Source organism: Malus domestica, chromosome 15 (assembly GCF_042453785.1).
Source record: "Malus domestica chromosome 15, GDT2T_hap1".
Classification (NCBI taxonomy): domain Eukaryota; kingdom Viridiplantae; phylum Streptophyta; class Magnoliopsida; order Rosales; family Rosaceae; genus Malus; species Malus domestica.
In genome coordinates this window covers 27,926,807-27,952,310 of record NC_091675.1, presented here as the reverse complement: position 1 = coordinate 27,952,310, position 25,504 = coordinate 27,926,807, and the positions used below count along the sequence as shown (strand labels likewise).

The 25,504-nt window shown below is 37.6% G+C and overlaps 1 long non-coding RNA gene across 1 annotated transcript; it reads left to right on the top strand.

Moving 5' to 3' along the window:
- The first annotated feature begins 14,491 nt into the window (after positions 1-14,491).
- Positions 14,492-17,712, top strand: LOC139191642 (uncharacterized). Its single transcript, XR_011575749.1, has 2 exons — positions 14,492-14,938; positions 15,908-17,712. It is a non-coding gene; the product is annotated as an uncharacterized lncRNA (long non-coding RNA).
- Positions 17,713-25,504: the final 7,792 nt, after the last annotated feature.

The following is a 25,504-nucleotide window of genomic DNA, read 5'->3' as shown; positions in this document are numbered from 1 at the left end:
CGCGCGGATGAGTGTGCGCTCTCGACTAGGCCCACGAGTGAGCATCGGTTGGGGTCACATTCCAATAGTCCACATGAGCAACCTTCTAAGCAAAATGTTCATTCGCGGCTAAGCCTACAAGAAGCATCATCCACCTCACATCGGAGTAGGTAGCATGACGGACGTAGAGAAGCAGTCACTCAATCCAGCTCAAGTTCAACCAGAAGTCTGTGAAGAACTTGCTCACCTGCTAGGAACGCACCACATGCACTGCATCCGCGGTATAGACGAGCCAAACACATGGAAGAGCAGCCTAGACCAGCAATTTATGGTTAGGGGTAGCCGAGAGCTCCATTACCCCCAACAAAGGCAAATTTAGGAAGAAGTAAAGAGACTTTTGACTAAGCAATTGCATGATTTCCAACGCAATAAGGTCACCGACGAGGCATTACGACGGAACATGAGCAACATAAACAGGTCACCCTTCACGGACGAGATCGAGCAGGCAGAGCCTCCACGCAAGTTCAGCATGCCACATTTCATATCTTTCAAATGGGATGAAGACTCGAAGAGACATTTAAAGCGCTACCGAAGCGTAATGATCCTTTATCAAAACAACGATAATCTCATGTGCATGATATTCGCCACCACTCTACAAGGTGAGGCACAAGATTGGTTCTACACCTTGCCGCCACAATCCATCCAGAATTTCTATGAACTTTCTTTGGTTTTCACCAAAGAATATTCATCATATCGCTCGATCAAAAAGAAGTCCGACCATTTGTTTGTCGTGAAGAAGAACCCAAAGGAGTCACTTCATGACTATGTGAGGAGATTCAAAGAACAGAAGGCAAGGATAGTCAGATGCAACGACTCGATAGCTAGAGCAGCCTTCCAAAAAGGCTTTCCAGCAGACCACCCGCTATTCAAAAAATTGATCATGAAAGAAGATCTAACTCTGGCAGACTCTTTTGCTTTGGCAGAGAAGCATGTACTTTGGGATGAGGCTCGCCAATGCACATTCAAGGACTTGAAGAAGTACCCGACATCACCTTCCTAGAAGCAGCGGATGACTTATTCGCATGTTTGACAGTATCTAAAATAGTAATAAGCTCTACCATTATGCGAGAAGAGCTGTTGTATTCTACAGTTCAAAAGCTTTCCTCAATGCTATTAAAAATTCAAAAGCTAACTTTGGCGATAGTTATTGTAACCCAAAAGCTTAAGTTTTACCTTCAAACACATGCAATCATCATCATGACGCACTATTCTGCCGAATCTAAACCCGCGATGATAAAGGCGTAGACCCTGGCAGATGCAAAGTTTTCTGACGAATGCAACAACTCGGCCTAAAAGACACGCCAAGGACAGACGAACACTAGAAGGAACACTCAGAAGCAAGTTTTGTCCTCATCACCCCAGAAGATTCTACGTAAGAGCAACATGTACTGGCAGTCGAACACTACCTCCTATAGCACGTCACACGGCCCTAGCTGACCCTTGCTCTATTATTCAGCTCTAGAGTGGCCTAATACTGGAAGTTAAGCATATCCTGCTACATGTAACATGGCCCCAGCTCCATAACTCCTTACCGCTCCTTCAAGCCTAGCCTTGACAATGCAACAGAGCAGCTCAACAACGCCCCGAAGGCAGCCGAGCACACTTTAGCCACACCTGCTCCCTCAATGAAGATATGTTGACGGCACATCCAACTACGAAGGCTTGTGAGCAGCCACGGTTCTTACCACCCCAAACGTTTTAATGCTCGATGAGGCGATCACTCTAAGCTTCAAAGCATCTAACAACGAAGCAGAGTACGAAGCCCCACTAACAGGCATTCGAATGACAAAAGACTTTGTGGTGGAAAAGCTTTCAATTCATTTTAAGTCCTAGCTAATCACCAACCAGACTACTAAGGGCAAAGGCATGATGATCGTGGCAACCGACTACTTCACCAAATAAGTAGAAGCAGAGCCCATGATGATCATGGTTCAGACGGACATAGAGCGCTTCATATGAAGGAGCATCATTTGCCGATTTGGCATCCCTTAATCCATCGTCACCGACAACAACCCGTAATTTATGGGCAAAGATTTGGCAAAGTTCTTCTAAAAATATGGCATCAAGCAGCACATGTCTACGCCAAGATATCCTCAAGGCAATAGGCGGGCCAAAGCATCCACTAAGATGATCCTCAACTGCTACAAGATATACCCCACCAATACAAAAAGAAAATTGCCAGACAAACTCCAAGAATGTCTATGGGCATATCATACCACCAAAAGACGAGCAACCGAAATGAGATGGCCACTAGCTTAAATCTAGCAGAGGAGAAGTACGAGCAGACTATCACTTGCATCGCAGCTTACCAGCAGCAGTTCCTCTCCAGCTATAACAAAAGGGCCAAGATCCGACAGTTCCAGCCCATAGATCTAGTCTTAAGGCCTTCATCACTGCTCGCAGAGAAGGCTCCAAAAAGATGAATCTCATATGGGAAAGTCTGTACAATATCAGCAGAGAAGGCGGCAAGAGTAATTACACCCTCGCCACCATGAAACGGCAAAAAGATAAAAAAACTGTGGATGGCCTACAATCTAAAGAAGTACCATGTGTGACCTCCCACTACATCAAAACCTGAAGACTCAAGAAGCTCAACGGGCACCACCTCACAAGTTGATGACTATCCAGTTGTTATGCAGTTCCTACCTTACAGCTAAGTTCTCGTTCGTTTCACTCATTTTTTCAATGAGGAATTCAGAAGTAATCATAAATTGGCTCGGCTGCATACTTACAACAACTAATCACTCCTGCACTTCAAAAGAAGAATGTGCCCTACTTAGTGATTCATCACAGGAATTATGCCCCCCAAGGGACCAACCATGCTCTCCAGTGCGAGAAGATAAACTAATTACTCTCCAGTGAGAGAGGGTAAACTAATTGCTCTCTAGTACAAGAGGGTAAACCTATTCTCCGACACCCATATGGGTCAGCTTTCCAAGATGGGAGGATAAATTTTACACTCCGAATATCCAAACGTGGATGAGCCTGGTTGCCCTAGTATAACTAGATGCATGATGGCTTGTGCCAGGATTCCTAGAAATAGCCACAATGGTCTTTGTCAAGACTTAACTAACTGAAGGATTTTTGGTGTCTTGGCCTAATCTGTGTGGAATCGGGCCCTAGAGACGGAGGGGGCACATTACACAGTACGCCCTACAGACGGTTGCCCTAGAACCCTAAATCTGCTACCTAATGCACTGAGGTAGCCTACGGATTCTGGAAGATTGCCTACGGCTTGCCTTTCGAGCAATAAAGCCATGCTAGACTTATACAACCGCACATTCTTGTGAAAGGTTAAACAAGCTAGCATGCATATGCGAAGTTTTATCCACTGCCGACATGCTACATAGTTGATAAGCTTCACCTCTGCCAAGCGCGGAACAACCTACACTAAGTCCTAAAGTGTTGTGATAATTGCTACGCAACTTACGAAATTGGAGAAAGCCAAGGTTAACAGCCTAGTGGTTACACAGACTTGTCTGCTTCTATAAGTAAGGCATCCGGCTGCCAACCCTATGGCTAACAACTTTGCAAAGTTCTACACCAACACCTATGGCTACATAGGCTACGCGGGCTTGTCTACTTATAAAAAAGTAGCATGCTTGCCATTGGTCTATCAAGTCTAAAGGTTAGGGCATGAACAAAAGAAGCGAAGATGAAGAAGAGCGAAGGAAAACATGTTTATAAACAACTAGTAAAGGCTGAAGGAGTTCAAGCAAAACAAGAGCTACAAGGAAAAACAAATAAAATCCTAAAGGCTACTTAGAAGACTATAGCAGCTTGGACATCCCACGACTACTCGGTCGCCACACCTTCAGCAGCTGTGACTTTCTTAGTAGCGGTATCATCCGACGCTTCACCCCCGGCTACCCCAGCCTGGGCACTAACTTTTCCAACTACTTCACCAATGGAAGCCTCAGAAGTAAAATCAAATAAGTTTTCTGGAAAAATAGAGAAGGTCTCGAAACCCCGAGCCCAGCCTTTTCACCTTTCAACTGCTCATCCTCCTCGCGCAGACCAACATGGATGCTCTGTATCTCATCCACTTTCTTCTTCAGACTTTCAGTACGCCTTGAAGTTCCTACACTTGGGGTTCAAGCCTATCGATGATTCTCTTGAAGTGGATCACTTGGTTATATGCAGCAATCAACTCTTCATCCTTTGCAGCAAAACGAAGCTCAGAAATGACATGTTTAAGATCTTGAATCTAAGGTATGTGACATCCGATCTCCTTCTTTGCACTTTCATGCTTAACTTGGATCGCATCAAGCCTAGTCTTCAAGTCAACGATCTCTTAGCGAGCGGTCTCAAGCTGTAAAGAAGTGGGGGTAGAAATATTAGACCCTTTCAAAGCAACGAGCTCAGAATCTGCCATAGTATTTGCCATCTCCTTAACAGCCTTGCTATATCTGCATCATAGCAAGCACTGCAGTCCTTTTATATTGGGTCGTATGCTTCGCAAACGAGCTTGGGCAAACAACCTTTCTGACGCCATCAACAAACTTGGCACAAGTGTCCATGTTTTCAAGAGATTTGGTTTCGAAAGCACATAAATCTCAGCAGCCTCCACAGAAGCAAGCTTAGTAGATTTCTCACAGCTGCTTACACAAGCAATCTCCTCATTCCCAGCAGGCGAATCAGTCTCAGCAACATAAGGAATGGGCCTTAGCACCACTTTAGCAGCAGAGTCCACCTTATCGCTTTTCATAATAGCAAGCCTCTTCAAAGGTGAATCGGACTTGGCTCCCAACAGACGTCTTAGTACAAAATTCGGCACTAAGGGCATGACAGGACCTTTATGCCGAACAATCCTATCAGCAATTGTACTAGCCATTCTTGACATGGCAATCACCACATGCTCAGATCTAGCAGCCTCATTTTTCGTCCCCTTGGAAAAAGTCAAGTCAATCACAAGCTTGGAGACAGTCGGCGAACCCGCATGAGCAGCGAAAGTAGTCTTTGGTTTTTTCTCAACCAGCATCTCTTGAGCAGGCATGGAAGATCCTTTTTCCCACCTTCACTTGCAGCAGGATCCACAACAGTGATTGGAGGAGCCAATGCATCGGCCTTGATCCTACTCACCTCTTTTTTTTAGATCAGCCCATATTTCTTCGGACTAAGAGAGTTAAAATAGCCAACGCCATTCGTGGTACCTAGTAAGGGAGTTCAACCCAACATTCCAGCAACCCATGAGGCCCGCAACCTCTTCATTTCTCTCAATCACCGGCCTAGCTCGCGTTATGTCCAAAAGCGTAAAAGGACATGAGCCATGTGACTCGCCTAGTACTGCGCCCCAGCGCCACAATCTGCGGCCCCAGCCACACAAGCTGCCCTTGGTTCTAGCCAAGTCGAGCAACTTAAAGCAGTGGACCCTGCCACAATACCTCATCGGCCCATGCCGAGCCGACTCCTGGCCCATGCCAGCTGATGTGCCGTATCACCCCGACGGCTGCCCCGCGGTAGCACCATCCAAGAAGAAGACAAGGAAAATTAATTTTTTCTTACCTCAGTGCGGCACGAAGAAGACAAAGAAAGCAACGAAAGACGGTCCTTTGCACGGGCAAGATGTAGAAGATTGCTAGATGAGGGGGAACAAATATCCTCTAAGCTATCTCTCTCTTGTAGGGTAGAATAAATCGGTCTCCAAAGTTGATTTAATAACCCACTTAAGGTGGACTTAAATAGGCTTTGAGACAATTTTATTTCCCTTTCCTAGAAGGATCTAATTTCCTATTAAATTGAGAATCAACATCAAAATAGGAAGCAGTCTTAAGTTTCCTAAAGCAAGAAAATCTCTACACCTGTTGCCCTTTCCTGTGAGTAGCCCAACAGTTGTGGGGGCATTTGTGGAGCCAAAATTAATCACAAGGCGACATGTGGATTTTTGGGTAAAAGAGGACAAAAATACCCTTGAGGCATACCAAGATTCCTATGCGCGAGCGGCGGACAATCATCCTCAACCAAGTCAAAAGTGCCCAAAATAGGTAACAATTTAAAGCCTATTTCATCAAATCCTTTCTATAAGGTAATTCCTAAAACCTAATTTATTCTATATATTTTGTATTCCATTATTTAGCTAATCAATTAGCTAAATACTATTTTCCTTTCATATTCCCTAAAAATTGATTAATTAAGGGATTAATTACCTAATCAATCCCTTAATTATCAATTAAAACACCCATTCACACCTAAAACTACTAAGAAGCCGGCCACCTGCCTTTTCCTAACCTTTTTCACTTTTCTCCATTTTATTACCCCATTTATACAAATAATCAATTTTGTAACCACCAATTTATTCTTTAGGGTTTAATTAGCCAAATAAATTGACTAATTAAACCTAAATTAAACCCAAAAACCCTAGCTAGGCCGGCCACTTCCTATCCCTATAAAAGTGATCCCATTCTCACCAAAAAGCCATTCCAACACTTTGGCAAAAATCCTAAAATTCTCTAAACACTCTTTCTCTCTAAATTCTAACTTTCGCATCGGAGGTACTTGATCTTTGAATGTTTGTTTTTTGCGATTTTTGGCGTATGCGATCTTGAAGAATATACAAACCAGTTTGATAGTTGGATCGTTGAAATTAGTTTCGTGGAATGTGTATCCCATCAAAACGATAAATTCACTAACACTTAAAAGTTTATTCATACTTTCATTAAGTATAACCACTAGTGTAAATATTTGAAATTGAAGATCGAATTCATTCACTGTATTCATATAGGGTCAAGGAGTGTAGCTATAAAAAAAATCGTCAAAATTCGAGTTAAAATAACCGTTAAATCATGATTTTTCGTTGATAACCGTAAAAAAGTTTTGTCTCGGTACTTGATCTCTGAATGTTTATTTTTTGCGATTTTTGGCATATGCGATCTTGAAGCATATACAAACAAGTTTGATGGTTGGATCGTTGAAATTAGTTTCGTAGAATGCGTATCCCATCAAAACTATAGATTCACTAACACTTAAGAGTTTATTCATACTTTCATTAAGTATAACATAAGATTTTGTGGTATCCACTAGTGTAAATATTTTAAATTGAAGATCAAATTCATTCATTGTATTCATATAGGGTCAAGGAGTGTAGCTGTAAAAAATCATCAAAATCGGAGTTAAAATAACCGTCAAATCGTGATTTTTCGTTGATAAACATCAAAAAGTTTTGTGCCGTTACTTGATCTCTGAAAGTTTGTTTTTTTCGATTTTTGGTGTATGCGATCTAGAAGTATATACAAACAAGTTTGACGGTTGTATAGTTGAAATTAGTTTCATAGAATGCGTATCCCATCAAAACGATAGATTCACTAACCGCTAGAGTTTATTTATACTTTCATTAAGTAGAACATAAGATTTTGTGGTATCCACTAGTTTAAATATTTTAAATTTAAGATCGAATTCATTCATTGTATTCATATAGGGTCAAGGAGTGTAGCTATAAAAAAGCATCAAAATCAAAGTTAAAATAACCATTAAAATCGTGATTTTTCGTTTATAACCGTCGAAAAGTTTTATCCCTTTACTTGATCTCTGAATGTTTGGCTTTTTCAATTTTTGGCGTATGCTATCTCGAAGTACATACAAACATGATTGACGGTTGGATCGTTGAAACTAGTTTCGTAGAATACGTATCCCATCAAAACAATAGATTCACTAACACCTAAGAGTTTATTCAGACTTTCATTAAGTATATAACATACCACTAGTGTAAATATTTAAATTGAAGATCAAGTTCATTCATTATATTCATATAGGGTCAAGGAGTGTAGGTGTAAAAAATCATCAAAATCGGAGTTAAAATAACCATTAAATCGTGATTTTTTGTTGATAACCGTCGAAACATTTTATCCCGTTAATTGATCTTTGAATGTTTGTTTTTTGCTATTTTTTGCGTATACGATCTCGAAGTATATACAAACATGTTTGACGGTTGGATCGTTGAGACTAGTTTCGTAGAATGCGTATCTCATCAAAACAATATATTCACTAACACTTAAGAGTTTATTCATACTTTCATTAAGTATAAGAAAATCTAGTGTAAATATTTTAAATTGAAGATTGAGTTCATTCATTGTATTCGTATAGGGTCAAGAAGCATAGCTGTAAAAAATCATCAAAATCAGAGTTAAAATAACCGTTAAATTGTGATTTTCCATTGATATCTCTGAATGTTTGTCTTTTGCGATTTTTGGCATATGCGATCTGAAAGCATATACAAACAAGTTTGACGGTTGGATCGTTGAAATTAGTTTTATTGAATGTGTATCCCATCAAAACGATATATTCACTAACACTTAAAGAGTTTATTCATACTTTCATTAAGTATAAGATAAGATTTTGTAGTATCCATAAGTGTAAATATTTTAAATTGAAGATCGAATTCATTCATTGTATTCATATAGGGTCAAGGAGTGTAGTTGTAAAAAATCATCAAAATCGGAGTTAAAATAACCATTAAATCGTGATTTTTCGTTTATAACCGTCGAAGTTTTGTCCCGTTACTTGATTTCTGAATGTTTGTTTTTTGCAATTTTTGGCATATGCGATCTTGAAGTATACACAAACCTTTGTTATGGTTGATCGTTGAAACTAGTTTCGTAGAATGCGTATCCCATCAAAACAATAGATTAACTAATACTTAAGAGTTTATTCATACTTTCATTAAGTATGAGATAAGATTTTAAGGTATCCACTAGTGTAAATATTTTAAATTGAAGATCGAGTTCGTTCATTGTATTCGTACATGGTCAAGGAGTATAGCTGTAAAAAAATCATCAAAATCAGAGTTAAAATAACCATTAAATTGTGATTTTTCGTTGATAATCGTTGAAAAGTTTTGTCTTGTTACTTGATCTCTGAATGTTTATTTTTTGCGATTTTTTGCTGATTCGATCTCGAAGCATATACAAACAAATTTGACTATTGGATCGTTAAAATTAGTTTCGTATAATTTATATCCCATCAAGTTCAATGATATATATATATTTATTAAGTAGATTTAAATTTATTTATTCTGGACAAATAAACACTTAGGAAATTGAATGGTATGTATATTTAAGCTGATCCAATGGTCACCAATTTTTAATATTTAATTTAATATATGTATATATATATATATATATAATTATTATAGTTTTTAGGGGTATAAAATTGTTAAACTAATATAGTATTTTTTTAGGGTTATAAAATTATAAAATTAATATTTTGCTTATCGTGTATCGTGTTACCTGCGTGTATACCCGAACCAACCCGTTATCTAAACAGGTGTTTATCAGGTTACTCGATAACGACCTGAACACTTGTTAATTTCGTGTCGTGTCGTGTCGGGTTATCGGGTCATGTCAGGAATTACCAGGCTTACTATTTATAACCGCATGTAATATCTATAACCATTAATTTAAATTTCATGGGTAAACGGTTATACTCATAACCATTGTTTAAATGGTTACTCATAACCGTAACGGTGAGTTTTAAATAGACAAGTAACTGCGGTTATCTATACCTATAGATATTTTGCACATTCCTAGGTGGAGGTTGATTGACAACTTATTATTTATTAAATGTTTTAAATAATTAAAATATATAGTTTTTAATTTTGTATTCACATGGTGGTGTCCACGTCAGCAAAAAAGGGGACCCACACCTGCTACGTCATCACTTAATTGTTTAGTTGCCAGATTTTCTAACTGATATATGACATTGTAATGCTTTAAAAATAAAGTATGAGATTGCAATTGTACAAAAAACTTGAAAGTGCGCACTATAATGTACCCTAATTGTTAATTTGTTTTCATAATCTTGCTTTTACTTTTTTGCAATTAGTCACAATAAACATATTCTAATATTTTGTTATACAAATTATCAATGTTTATTACGTCGTCATTAAATTAGTTTTGTGTTTTTGTTATGTAATCATTACGTCAATATGTCGTCGTTACTAAAAAAAATGATTATTTCTATAATAAATATCAAAATTTATTTATGATAACTATTTTTCCTTTTTTAATTATGTCATTTCTTTGGTCATAATTGTACTCTAACGAGTACTCCAAAACTAAGGGAGCAGTAAGGAAAGACATCATTTCCGGATCCCTTCCTCCTAATCCATCAAATTAGGAAATTCGTGCCATTGAAATTTGATCTAACGGCTACAAACAGATGCCCTCTTTAAAAATTATAATAACTTATGCGGTTGGATTAATTTTCAATAGCACAAATTCCCTGATTTGGTGGATTAGGAAGAAGAGATCTGGAGAGGATCCGTTTCCCAATTTATATCCTTCAATCAATAACAAAATGAAGTTTAGGGTTTAGAGTTAACTGAACTTCCCCTTCTCTTAGTGTAAAAATATATTCAATGTACTAAAAAATAACGAAATGAAGTTGACTATGTTAATTTTGTGCAACAGGTCGAATGACATGTTTCATTTTCCTTCATATGTTTATTGTGACTATTTGACAATTTGACACATCTATATAGAGGATAGTTTACTTCTAAAGGCTTATGCTTCTCTTTCGGTGTCTAGTTCTTCTTCTATTCTTACAAGTTCTTTTCCTTTAGTATTATTTTGAAAAATTCTTCTTAATAAATTACTATTATTTTCTTTAACATAACTAGAATTAGACCATACTAATGCTCTACACGTTCCTGAAAAATTCATCTTAAATATTGGCCTTTGACTTTGACTTCTCTTTTAATTGCTTAGATTTTTCTCTTAAAATATTGTATTTCTTTTCCTTTAAATTTTATCTCTCTTAGAATTGCTTGAGGACTAGAATCGCTGTCGATTTTATTTATCAGTTATGCTATTCACTACATGTATTATCTATGCTCTGTTTGTAATTTTGTGTCCATATTTTTCCATCTTCGAAATAGTTATCTGAATGAACATAATTATTCAAAATTCTTCTTTTTTCGTAGAGTCCCATTTGCATTGCTATATTTTATTTCTATTTCTTCTTCCGGCTGTTCTTCTATTAAGCTTTTTAAATCTTCTATTATCGAATTTGCTAATTTCTTCTGTGTTTTAATTTCTTCTTCTGGTAATCTTTCTTCCTCGTTTAATTCAGTTTAAAACCAAAGGTTAATGTAATTGTTGGCCAAACTCATGTATCTAATTTTTTATTTTCTATAACTAAAATACGTGAATAAACCAGTAAGCCAACCCACAGGCCACAACCTGCCATATCCGACGCAGCTGGTTGTAAAAGAAAGAAAATAATTTCTATCAAGTTGTAATACATTAAAATATAGTGTTATTTACACACTTATTTTTACCTTCTACACACTCTTGTTAATTTTTTGTCATTAAATTTTTTCAATTCATTCGTTCGTACAGTCGAAAATTAAGATGAGTGTGTGAAAAGTAAAAATACATTGGTCAATATCCAACTCAATTGTCTCATTGTTTTGCCTTAGAAACTAAGGTTTTTCTACATATAATAGTACTTTGATTTCAGTATCCATTTTTTGCCTTCCATTTTATCTTTAAAAGTTAATATAATGAAGGACAAGAAGTCAAGAAGGAGGTATTTTCTTAGGAAGAAAAGCTAAAAAAAAAAAAAAAAAAAAAGGAGGTTCGATTTGAGAAGTAGGGGGAATACTGTTGAAGATGGAAACTCGTGTTGACGTTGTAACATCCCACATCGTCCAGGAGAGTGATCCTTAAATGTATATTCTCATCCCTACCTAGCACGAGGCTTTTTGGGAGCTCACTGGCTTCGGGTTCCGTAGGAACTCCGAAGTTAAGCGAGAAGGAGGGCTAGAGCACTCCCAGGATGGGTGACCCACTGGGAAGTTGCTTGTGAGTTCCCAGAAACAAAACCGTGAGGGTGTGGTCGGGACCCAAAGCGGACAATATCGTGCTACGGTGGTGGAGCGGGTCCGGAAAGTGATCCATCCCGGGCCGGGATGCGACAGACGTAATACAAGTAAGAGAGAATTTATCACATTTATATATCATGCATGCATTCATGTACCATTTAGTTGTATAAGAGTGACTTTAGATGTACTTGTAAAGACCTAAATATATATGAGGCAAATTGAATAGCAATAAACAAACAGGAAGTAATCTTATAGCCTAGAAGATTATAGGAAAGAAATCCCAATTCTTACACACACACACACAAAAATCTTAATTCTTGTCCTTCTAAAAAATCTTAATACGCAAAATTCTGAAATACAACGTCTATCTTTTTTGGTGTGTCATAATGGTTCACAAAGAAAAACAAAAGTACTATTATGTTTGATTATAGTTCCGCTCTTAAATAAACAATTACAGCACAGTGAACTGGTGATATGAGAATTTCACGAAAAGAGGGGTTGTTCCCATGGGATCAGGATCCTCCCCTGAGCTAATGGTGAAGATTTTGTCAGTACATACTGGGTAACAGTGGAAAGTTGTCAAAAATGTTTGAATGCTGATGAGTGTAGTGATCAAAGTGTACACCATAACAAAAATGAGCTTTGGGTACAAAACAAAGGGCACAATTGAGAATTTTGTGTCAGTTTGACCACCAAAAACCTTAAACAGTTCCCATTCCATAGAGGGCACCATCTTTTGTGCCCAATGTTAAAAAAAGTAGACACAAAACAGTAATGGGCACGGAAACCGTGCCCAATGGGGTTAGATGACAACTTCTTTACTGAAGATGGGCACAAACAACATTTTGTGTCTATAAAAATTATTTGTCAAAGGTGCTTTATATTCTCTCTCATTTGTCTTTACCTTCTCTAGCACACCAATAATTAAAATGTATAAACTTGTGGTAAATAATGGTATGGATCTGTTTATTATTGTGCAAGTTAGCAATAATTAATGTTGTTCAAATTCATTTTTTGCGAGAGCTGAACCTCATATCTCTCACTTACATGTAAAGAAGAATACCACTTCATCGTAGTACTGAATGGTGTGTTTTAGATTTATAATGGATCATTTCCAGCTGCAATGAATGTTTGTTAGATTCGTATCATTTTGAACTACTTTTTAGATTGGTATCTCCCTGCAAGTTTGTTTTCTATGCTTGGTGATAAGGTTTTTGGTTTTATAGTAAGTGTTTAATTTTTTTACCGCAGCAAAAATCCTTCATGCAGTGACACATAACAACAATTGTGCCCTTAGGGCCAGTCTCTTTGACAAAGCAAGTTTATATCCAGATGACAAATAATTGTAGATTCTTAAAAGTCCTTCATGCAGTGACACAAAACCAAAAATTGTGCCCTTAAGGTCAGTCTCTTTGCAAAAGCAAGTTGATCTTCAGATGGACAAATAATTGTAGATTCTTTTATCTTCAGATGGACAAATAATTGTAGATTCTTAAAAGTCCTTCACGCAGTGACACAAAACCAACAATTGTGCCCTTAGGGTCGGTTTCTTTGCAGAAGCATGTTGATCTTCAGATTAGGACACTAATGATAGAAATTGTGCCCACTAAATATTAATAAATAATAAATCATTCTACTTTTCATTGGGTCTTCAAATGGACAAAGTATTTTAATAATTATGAATTCCTTTTTTTGACACAAATGTTAGAAATTGTGTCTGGTAAATTCTAATAAATAATAAATCACTCCATAGCAAAAGAATATGTTGGCACAATTATGGATTTGTGCCTTTATTCTAGTATAAATCGTCCACACTCCCTTACTAATTTGTATATGGAAAATTATAAGGTTGTTTCATAGAGTTGTGTTTTTTTTTTTTTAATTTGATCAAGTTCTACATCATCGAGAATGGCGGACAGGCGACATCACAGAGTTTGAATTGGAACCGAATCTCCAACATCACATTCATCTATTGGTTCCAACATTACAACAGCAAATTCCACAACAAATCCTCCATCTCAACAGTCACGACAACCTGTTAATATCGGGCGCATACCTCGTTTTATTGATAATCAATACATTCTTACTACAGTGGCTAATGGTCACCTTGGCTACGCATTACACTCAAATAACGGATGTGTACGCGCACCTCAAGAACGTGTCTTGCCAGCGTGGGCAAACCCAGGTAGGACATAACAATACCCTATCAATTTGGTTTCTGCTGAAACAACAACTGAACAATCTACTAGTTCTGTCGTTGTTATTGAAGAACCACGCACTTATGAAGCACAAATTTGTCCTCGAGGCCTGTCTCTTCCACAAATGAGGTCACGAAATATGCACAATGTTACCGTTGAGATTTTAAGTAGCGACGACGAGGACAATTAATATATTTTGTATGTTATATTTCACTGGTGTGTGAAAATATAATAATCTTATGCTATGCTGTACTCCTCTTGGGTCCTCAAGTTATGTAGTATTACAATATAATAATGTTTTTTTTTTTTTTTTGTAGTGGCATTGTATATTTTTTGGTTTATAATTACGTTTCCTGTCCGATTCATACCGCAAAATTCAGTGAATTCACAGCGTTGCAACGCAATCCTTATGCCACATTACCAGTGCAAGAAAAGAAAAAAGAAAAGAAAAATAAAAGAAAAATAAAAGACAAAAGAAAAACAATAAAAGAACAACACAAGGCTTTTATCATGCTAATCCAAGCCTCCTCTCATGGCGCCGTAGCTTCATTCCACAGAACAAACTTTCTTCCTCCAAAATAAGTCATTTTCAGCCTTCCTTAAATGCGAATTCAGAATTCATGAATTCCCACCTGTACCCTTCTCTCACTTCCCTCGATTCTTTCCGATTTCAGGTACTAATCCCAATCCTTTTCAGAATTGATCAATTGGGGTGTCTGTAAATCAAGCATTTTCAGTTGGGGTTTGTGTAAATTTAGCTGCACATCTGGGGAAAGGGAAATCCAAGCCTACACACCTGGGCAGAGGAATCATAGCTACAAACACAAAATTATATTTATCCTCGTTTTGCTCCAAATCGCGCATCTATTCTGGGTGTCTTCAGGTATTTGAATTTTGTATATATATAATTTTTTTTTTCCGTTCTTATTTGGTGGCTGGCTTGGATAATCGAAAAATTGTTTTTAGAGAGATTGAACCGTTTTGTTTCTACGATTTGCTGGTACTCAATTTGTTTGGTGCATTTTTCTTTGTGGTCTGATATATAGCATGAATAAAACAAGAAGTAATTGAAAAACATGGGAGAGATGCTGGTACTCAAACTGTTTGGTGGTATAATTTGGTTTTTGGTCTTGAGGTAACATCAGGGACAATGTTTAGGCCTGTGACCCTTCCCATAGGCTGCTTATTGATTGGAGGTTCACAATACAAACCGTTTTGAAGCTAACAGAGTTGCAAGTTAAGAGTGGTGTAATGCATAAGTGTAAGTCATGAATGTCAGGCTTATCATCCTTAACATATTAGTTCAACTGTAATGGAGCCAGCATGATAAAAGTATATTACTCACCAGTATGTGTTCTTTTTGTGACAGAACTGTGTACTTAGGAAATATGAGATTGTAACAGAGGAACATGGAGTTTTGAGTTGCCGTTCCTACTATATTTCTTCCATACTTTTTATATAATGTGAATAAAACAACAAGGTTGCATGAAAAATATGGGAGAGAGGTTGAACCGTTTTGTTTATACGATTTGGTGGTACTCAAGTTGTTTGGTGAAATTTTGTTTGAGGTCTGATATGTAGTATGAATAAAATGACAAGTATAAGTCTCTGGCAACATAAGTTGTAGGATTGCAGTAGCAGACTTGAAATGGAGTTAATTGAAATGAAACAAAAATCTATTCAGAGTGATGTACACCGTTAGTGAATAAGCCATTTCAATCACATCTGGTTTTATTGGTTTGTGAACTTTTGGGATACTAGGTTGGATGTTTATGAACATATTTCTTAATTTGTCTCAGTTCGCTAATCTTAACGTGTAATTGTTAACTTATAATTTCATACATGCTTGTAGCTAAAGATGAACAAAGAATGGGTGCATCTGAATAGGACAACCAATGAATACTTGATTGGTAGGCATGCATTCATTAGTAACGCTTTAGATGTTGCTGCGTTTCAAGGCAAAATTAAGTGCCCTTGTCGGAGCTGTTGCAATATGTTTTATCGTGATCCATTTGAAGTCGATCAACACCTGTATGTCGAGGGTATGGATCCCCATTACATAGATACCCTTGGGTTGAACATGGCGAACAGGTGCATACTTCTGATAACATATCAAGTCAAACTACCGAAGCTCTTAATGAAAAAAGGCCTGAAAATTTCATGGTAGCGATGCTTCACGATGTTTTCAGTAACCATGTGCATATGGATGAGTCAGACCATGTTGGTGAATTTTCTTCTGTATGTGACGAAACAACTGATACGCACCAATTCGACAACATTCTACGAGAAGCAGATGGAGAATTATATCCAGGTAGCAGGAAGAAAAGGTTGGATTTTGTGGTGAAATTATATCAGTCAAAATTGTTATATGGAATGAGTGATGCTGCATTTGGTTCGGTGCTGGCACTAATAAGAGAGCATTTTCCTATGTGTAAAACTCTTCCTCCAAATTTGTATTATACAAAGAAGATTATTTGGGCTTTGGGGTTGGATTACCATAACATAGATGCATGTCGAAATAATTGCATGCTATTCTGGAAAGAGCATGTAAATGCCATCGTTTGTGCAAAGTGTGGCGCTAGTAGATATAAGCAAAGGAAGGGAAATTCAGGAACGATCCAATGTACCAAGGTATCAAAAAAGGTTTTACTCTACTTTCCCATAGGTTCTAGACAACAAAGGTTGTACATGTCTCGTTACAGCTGAGTCAATGACATGGCATTCAGAGATTAGAACTGACGATGGTGTTTAGAGGCACCATGCTGATTCTTTGGCTTGGAAGCATTTGGACAATACATATCCATATTTTGCAAGGGAGTGTCGCAATGTCCGTCTTGGGCTTGCAAGCGATGGATTCAATCCGTTTGGTATGCATGGCAAACCCCACAACACATGGCCTGTTTTAGTTGTAGTTTATAATCTTCTGCCTTGGATGTGCATGAAAATACCTTGTATCATGATGTCCCTCCTAATTCCAGGGAAAACAAGTCCTGGTAATGCAATTGATGTTTTCCTGCAGCCAACAATTGATGACTTGCGGCATTTGTGGATGACAGGTTTGCGAACATATGATAGTCACTGTCAAGAAACCTTCACCATGCGTGCTACCTTGTTGTGGACTATCAATGACTTTCCTGCTTATGCCATGCTCTCAGGGTGGAGCACTAGTGGTGAGAAAACTTGTCTGACTTACGGTGATGACACCGATTCTTTACGGCTTAAGCATGGGAAAAAGTGAGAATACTGGTTATGGACCTCCAGTTTGTAGTGCTATGATGCATGAGGACTGCCAAAGTGAGAATACTGGTTAGTTGTTATCAAGCATCTCTTTTAGATGTGTATTTTGTTTATATATTGCTGGTTTAACCATTAGAACGTTTGAATTGGGATACAAGCTTGGATATGTAATATTTTGTTGTAAATAGAGAATCCCGGGTATAGCCAATATAGGATAACATTTATTTTTTGTTTAACATTTGGATGGGTTGTATTGTTAGGTTGCATGAATCGGTCTTAGCCAAGAACATGGGTTATGTAATATATTAGCTTCACTATTTTAGTCCTAATGTTAATGAATGTAATGTTGATTTATGTTTAGTTTGTAATGGATAATTTGTAAGTTCCTCAACTTTGGTGGAAATTAGGTCCTGTGAGCAAGCTTGATGATTTCTATATTTAAAAAAAAAAATCCAATTTTGCCCCAAAAAAAAAAAAAAAAATTATCCAATTGTGCCACACTTTTACAATTGTGCTGGAGCTTTATTGTATTTATTAAAATATAATAGAGTGGCACAATTTTAAAGTTGTGGTGCCTTTGCCTTAACATTTATACAACAATCTAAGCCGTTAAAATAGCAATTGTGCCCATCTTACACCATACATTCAATAGCCTTTATTAGAGGTGAGGCACAAAAATGGTTGTATTTGTGCTTAGACTTTGGGCACAAAACAGCATATTGTGTGCTATCACCAATGGTGACACCCATAGAGGGCACATATACAAATTTTGTAGCTGCACTATTGCTATTGGTCTATGAGCACAAATGTTGGTGCTTTTTGGCCTCAAAGGGCACAAATAATGTTTTGTGCCCAGTGCTCATTTTTGTTGTAGTGGTAGGGTACACTTTGAAGTGCCTAAACAATTTATTTTTTGGTGTGTGTTAAATTGCTAATATTGGGTTTTGGGGGCCTTTTTGTAGTGCTAAATTGCTAATATTGGGTTTAGGTGTTCTAATTCACGTAGTATAAAGACGCCGCTTAAAATGATCTTGACTAATATTTTGGAAGTTTCACTCTTGTTTGACAAAAAAAAAAAATATTTTGGGACTCAGTTACAAACTTACAATGCTATAAATAGCCAATATTTGAGGTGTTTTATTGAGTCTTGTAATGAACGTTTGTAATTAAGTAGAGAATTAAAGTGATTCGTTGTATGGATATTTTAATGATATGTGGGTAAGAGATTTTTCGGAATCTCAACTAAGGTCAAATCAAACACGCTCTAAGCCTTATGTTCATAGGGAATCCCCAATGGTCAGTAGCAAAAATGAACTTTTTCTATTACAATGATTATTTACAATGTGGAGGAGGGATGCAGAGTAAGCCACACAATGATTTACAAATAACAACAAAGTCTTATCTCACTAAGTGGGTCGGCTGTATAAATCTTAAAATGCCACTATGCTTGATTTTGTGCCAAGTCTTTCACTATATCTAAGTACTCCAAATCTTTTCTTGGAGTCTATTTCTAAGTTTTTCTAGGTCTTCCTTTACCCTTTTAGCCTTGGGCATCTGTCTCATAATTGCATCTTCTAACCTGAGCATCTGTAAGTCTTTGTTTCAGATGTCCAAACCACCTTAACCAATTTTCTCTCATCGTTTATTTTCAATTTTGTCTACTCCTACTTTACCTTGGATATCTTCGTTCTTAATACTGTCATTTCTTGTGTGCCCACATATCTAACAAAGGATTCTCATCTCCACTACACTCAGTATTATCGAACTTATCATTTATGAGATTTCAATCTAAGACATTTTATTCACAAGGGAAGACCAATATTTGAGGTGTTTCCTCATGGTCTAGGAAATGCCACGATCTAGGTGGAAGCCACCAAGCCCATTACTTTTCTTTTTCGGGTTAATCTTAGTTTACTACCCTAAAATTTCTTGATTTTCAACATTTGGTACATCAAGTTTTTTATGTCCCAGTCTGCTACCTAAAGTCATAATTCTGAGATAGTTTCATGCATCTGTTAAGTTTTCCATCAAAAGCTCCGTTAATTCATGATGTGGCACTTAATGTGAACAATGACTAGGTGCCACATGTCAATATGGACCCACGTAGATATTAAAAAATAAAATTAAAAAATAAAAGAAATTAATTAAAAAAAATCTTGTGCGTTCCCTCTCCTCTTCCCCAATCTCTTCCCTGCACATCCTCCCCGCAAATCCCAGATTTTGGTATCGATTTTCCGAGAATCCAAACAAGAAAAGAGGGAGAGAAGGATACCCAAATCCAAGATTTCACATTCTCGCATCTTGAAGATTGCCCAAGTCCCCAACGTCTCCATCTTCCTCTCCGTCGTGGAAGCTTGAGAGCTTGGCTGCTAGCTTTCCCTGGGTTTGCAACGCCACCATCGAGCAGAGGAGGTCGAAATTGACGACAACAGGGAGGATAATTGTGGGGCCTGATCAGACATTGGCATTGATTAGGTTCGATCTCATCGATGTCAGATTGGGAGGAGGCGTGGAAAGGGACGGTGTCGTGTTCGGAGTGTGGGGAGTCAAAGAAGAGAGGAGGTTTGGGTGGGTGGGTGGAGTTGAAGAGGGAAAGGGACAGGTGGATGTGCGGGAAGTGAAGTGGAGAAGAGGGTTAGGTGGGTGCAGATGAGAGAAGGGAGGGAGGTGAGGTAGGAGACTGACAAGAATATATATATATTTTTAATTAATTAATTTTTTTTCTTAAATTTTTCTTATTTTCCAATTTTTAAATTTTAAATTTTTAAGTTTTAAATTTTTTTTTTAATATCCACATGGCCTAAATTAACACATGGCGTGCACTCATTATTCACGTCAGCACCACGTTATCAGTTAACAGAGCTTTTGACGAAAAACATAACGGAGGTATAAAAGTGTCCGAGAATTATGACTCTTTAGGTACCAGACTGAGACAAAAAAAACTTGATGTACCAAATATTGAAAACTAATAAATTTCAGGATAGTAAATTGAGATTAACCATTTTTTTTAACAATGCCACCAAGCCCAATAATTGTGTCATGCAAAAAAATGGTCATTGACGTTTATCCATACTTTCGAAAATTTATGCTTTTGATGCGTTGAGGTATGAGGATGACAATGTCTGTTCATGTTCATTAGAACGAAAGTTTGGTGTGTCTTCCAGAAAAAAAAAAAAATTTGGTGTTTGATTGTGAAGTTGTCATGTGATTTTACTAATCAATAATGTTATTTAAACATACAAAATTAACTATATTGTTTACACATTCATTAATATAGGTAATTTTATCATTATATACAAGACTTACAAATATTAGAGTGTGTCAATAATGTGATTAGTTTTGTGCGTTTAACATTATTCTTAATTATATAATCATGTGTTATATATAATATGGATTCTCAACTTTTAAACCACCTATGTTGCACATAACATGTTAATTGCTTAATTTCAAGCAAAAAAATTCACAGTGGGTCCAAAGTTAACCAAATGAACTATTATTACATTACTTTAGATACGAGTTGACCAAAAATGAGTAAACCAATATTCCAATCTTAAGAGACAAGGAAACTATTGAATATGATCAACAACATGTCAACTTACCTCAAGCCTATTGTCAAGCAGAACACTGACCAGATATACATTTGCAAGCAATGTGTAAGATTCTCATTTGTGCATCAACATTTGCCTAGGCCTCATTTTCTTTGGGCCTAACAACTTTCAAAGCAAATATATATGAAGGAGGAGTTTTGGGCTACCACTTAGAAAGGAAAATGGTGAAGTTTTGTTACTTTGGAAACTTGGCTACTAGCAAGACATCTCCTTCGTCAATTCCCTCGACCGGAGACTTGAGGGACTCCTACCATATACTACTGCACCCTGATACTTGGAAGTCTCGCGACCACTCAGTGACTTGCATTTTTCAAGTCTCCAACTGAGAAGTTTTCCTCACTCAGGAAATTAAGGGAGCACTACCTTAACCTACATGCTTCAACATACAAGCTTCAACATACAAGCTTCAACAAAAGAAAAAATTCAAAGAACTTAGTGAAAAAGGCTTTGGTGTATTTAACACAATAAGTTGAAATGAAGCAAAACTTATTTATTGATATCTTTGATAAGTTACAAATATGTACATATACATGAATCAAAATAAACAAACAAGAGGGAGCCTTCACAAAGGTTGCTCAGGAGAAGTCTCAATAGTCGATAGAGCCCGAAAAAGAGAACGCACCGAAGGGTGATCATTCGGAGCCTCAGCACTGGGCAGAACCCCAAAAGGAGGAGGCACCAAAGGTTGATCATTTGGAGCTCCATTACACGGTACAACCTCAGAAGACGAATGCAATAAATGCCTTTGGAGCAAACCCACAAACCTTTGATGATCAAGTAAAATATAACCATTAGATTCCTGCAGCTGGTCAAGCTTCCTCTTCATGTTTGTAGCATAGTCATGTACGAGCCAGTGCAACTGTTTATTCTCATGCTTGAGCCATCTGATCTCCTGTTTGAGACTTATCACTTCAGCCGCCAATGATTCAACTTGGCGGGTTCGGGCAAATAGGCGTTGGGCCATATTAGACACAGAACCTGCACACTGAACACTAAGAGCCAGATAATCCTTAACAGCCAACTCATCAGACCATTTGGAAAGTAGTCTGTTATCTTTGGGAGTGAGAATGTTCCTGGCCACCACCGCAGTGATCATATCATTCTTCATCACAGAGTCCCCAACAGTAAGAGGACCAGTAGGGGATAAAAAGGATGGGCACCATATGTTGTCTTGAGGAGGCATGGCAGCCTCTTCACCAAAGTTCAAGTCAAAACGATGGTCGGATGGGCCAGACATTTTCAGAAATGATGAAGGACAAATGAGGTCCAATAAATCTCTGAAGTATAAAAATAAGGGGAAAATTCATACAAGCAATAACTCTCTGAACGTGCTTTTTGCACACAATTGGTGCCCTTATAAAAGAAAGGGCAACAGGGCCGTTGGTTAAAAAATCGAAGAGCCACCACTCTCTAGACTTCGAGAAATGGATTTTCCTGAGTAAAATCTGTCGACAATCTCTACACGCAACATCAACATTTCAGGTACCACAAATAACTTTGCCAAAGATCTCTGACAAAGTTTAGACACATAAATTTTGAAGGTCCAACTACCCTACTATTACCCACAAGGGTAAAAGAACAACACCACTGCTTGATAACTGGAAAGTCCCTATGTGTGTCAACTTCCGTGCTTCGTGGCAAGGCAGACTAGCAAAAATACCCAATCTTTACTCACATTCGAGAAAACACTCCCAATAAGATTGCTTGCTAAAAAATCAAAGAGGCATCGCTTTCTAAATCTTGAAATCCAGACTCCCAACATATTGCTTTCTCAAAATCGAAGAGGCACCGTTCTTCGAATCTCGAAAGCCAAACTCTCAACAGGATTGCTTTCTCAAAAATCGAAAAAGCACCATTCTCCGAATCTCGAGAGCTAGATCCCCGACAGGATTGCTTGTTTGAAAACCAAAGAGGCATCACTCTCTGAACTTTAAGAGCTAGATTTCCTTAGATAAAGCTTGTCTGCAATCTTCACACGCAACATCAGCTTTCTAGATACCACAGACCACTTTTTCAAAGTGCTCTAACAAAGTTAAAATACGTGAATCTTGCAGCTCCCACTACATTGCTATGACCGAGAATGGTAAAGGAACAACGTTACTACTCAATGTTGGGACAATTCCTATATATGTTGACCTTTATCTTCCACAGCCAGGCAGACCTGCAAATAAAAAAAAATGCTCAACTTTTCTTCACATCCGAGAGGGCACTCTCAGCAGAGTCTCTCGAAATACTCAACTTTTTTTTCCCCCAATAATACCTCTGCAAACAAGCCACACCAGAGCAAGAGTATCTCATATCATCAGGGTTAAAAGTAAGAGTATCCCATATCATGCTTTTTCCCTGTCTTTTCCTTTGCCCTTATTCTTACCTGCAAGACAAGGAGAAAGAGAGCAATCAGTCAATACTTGGAATCAAGCTTCTAGTCAGCAACTGACTACCTGGAACTCCTTGCCTGATTACTTACCTGGCATTGCTCTCGAGTACTCATCTTCAACATCTTATGCTTCCAAAAAAGATACCACATCTTCTTAAGGAACAGATAGGGCAAGTGAGAAGGATACAAGGAAGCATATGGAGACAAGCGCAATAGAACACGTGTCGATTCATTTATTACTTTGTCAACAACAAAAGTATCACATAGCATCAAGGTTGAACGTACTCTTGATTTGATGGACTTGTTTTGACCCTCAAATTCTTGAGTCAGCCTTATACTCTATAGGAAACCAGAAAACCCTCCAGCCTAGTTCAAGAATAAGCTTGTGGAAAGTTACTTCTTCAAAAGCAAAAGTATCTCATATCATCTCTTCTCATTTTTCTTCTCTTTATCCTTCTTACGGCCTGTAAGATAGGGAGAATGAGAACAATCAGCTGGAACTCGAAATCAAACTTCTGATCTGGGACTGATTGCTTGGAACTCTGATTGCTTACCATCTGTCACCTCTTTCGGCAAATCTCCTAGCTCGGCGACTTAGAGGACTCCTACTACATGGTTTGTATCGCGCTTAACCAAGCCTGAAACTACAAGTAAGCTTCAAGTGAAATTGATACATTACCTTGTGCATCTCCACCGGTTAAAGATACCACCCTTGGATGGAGGAAAAGTACTTCCAGAGAAGATGCCACATCTACCTATGAGACAGATAAGACAAGTGAAAACGATACCACACTTTGGTACTTAGAAGTTTCTTGATTACTCAGTGGCTTGGATCTTGCAAGTCTTTAACCGAGGAGATTCCCTCACTCGGAAACTTAGGGGAGCACTGTTTGTACCATACTTGACCAATCCCGAAACTACTGAGCATAGGTCAACGTTATACCGTCAAGGACCCAGAAGAGTTTCCCTTCAACTAGGAGGCCAATCACAGCGCGACACGTGTCGACATCAGAAGCCAATCATAGCACGACACGTGTTAACATTAGAAGTCAATCACAACATGACACATGTCAATGTCAAAACAAAGCTAGAAACTCTCTTCTATAAAAGGAGATCATTCTCCCATAATATTTCCTAATGTCATTTGTACTAAATCATTCACTAATACTCACTAAAGGGGAGCTTGAACCTATGTACTTGTGTAAACCTTTCACAATTAATGAGAACTCCTCTACTCCGTGGACGTAGCCAATCTGGGTGAACCACATAGATCTTGTGTTTGCTTCCCTGTCTCTATCCATTTACATACTTATCCACACTAGTGACCGGAGCAATCTAGCGAAGGTCACAAACTTAACACTTTCTGTTGCACTAAAGTCCTCATCGATTTTGTGCATCAACATATGTGATATCATGTAAATGCTAACAAATGAAGAATGAATAAATAAGTAAGGCCTTTATTGATTATGTATAAGGTACCTAGAAAATTCTGATATGGATTTTAATGAATTACGAAGACGGCGCTTGTTTATTTCACACTCATTCATTCTCATCTTCATTACTCTTGATTCTTTGCTTCTCCAACTCCAGGTAGGTAAACATAGCCTAAAAAAAAATATTTAATAGAAAGCAAAATCTTTTTAAAATATTAGAGTATCTTCAAGAGATCCTGTAAAATAGCCAAAACTCTACTTTAAAGAGTCAAATTTAAGAAAACAAATTTCCAACAGACTCTATAAAATAGTCTTTATTATAGCAAACTGAATAGTAACTCTTTAAATTTATAGAGCAACTGTTCATCGACTAATATTAAAAAAAAATAAAGTGTAAATTACATTGTACCACCTCAAGTTTGTGGTTTATTACAATCGCATACAACATCTTTAAAACATTTCAATTTCATACCTTTGCTATTATTTCATTTCAATTCCGTACGACCGTCTCAATTTCTATTAATTTTTCCGTTATCTGCTTACGTGGATCTCACAGGCTCATTATACTTGTGCCACGTGCATTAAAAATTAATAAAAAAGTAATTTTATTCAAAAATGTTAATATAAAAAGGAAAAGAAATTAAAATATAATTTGTTTTCAAATAATAGTGGGTCCACCCCTTTTCCACTCATCTTCAACCTTTCCGTCAACCCCTCTCCCTTTAACCCTAGCCGTAATCCTTCATCCAGCCACAACTCTATCTCCCTCCTTGCTGCCACACACTTATCCTTTT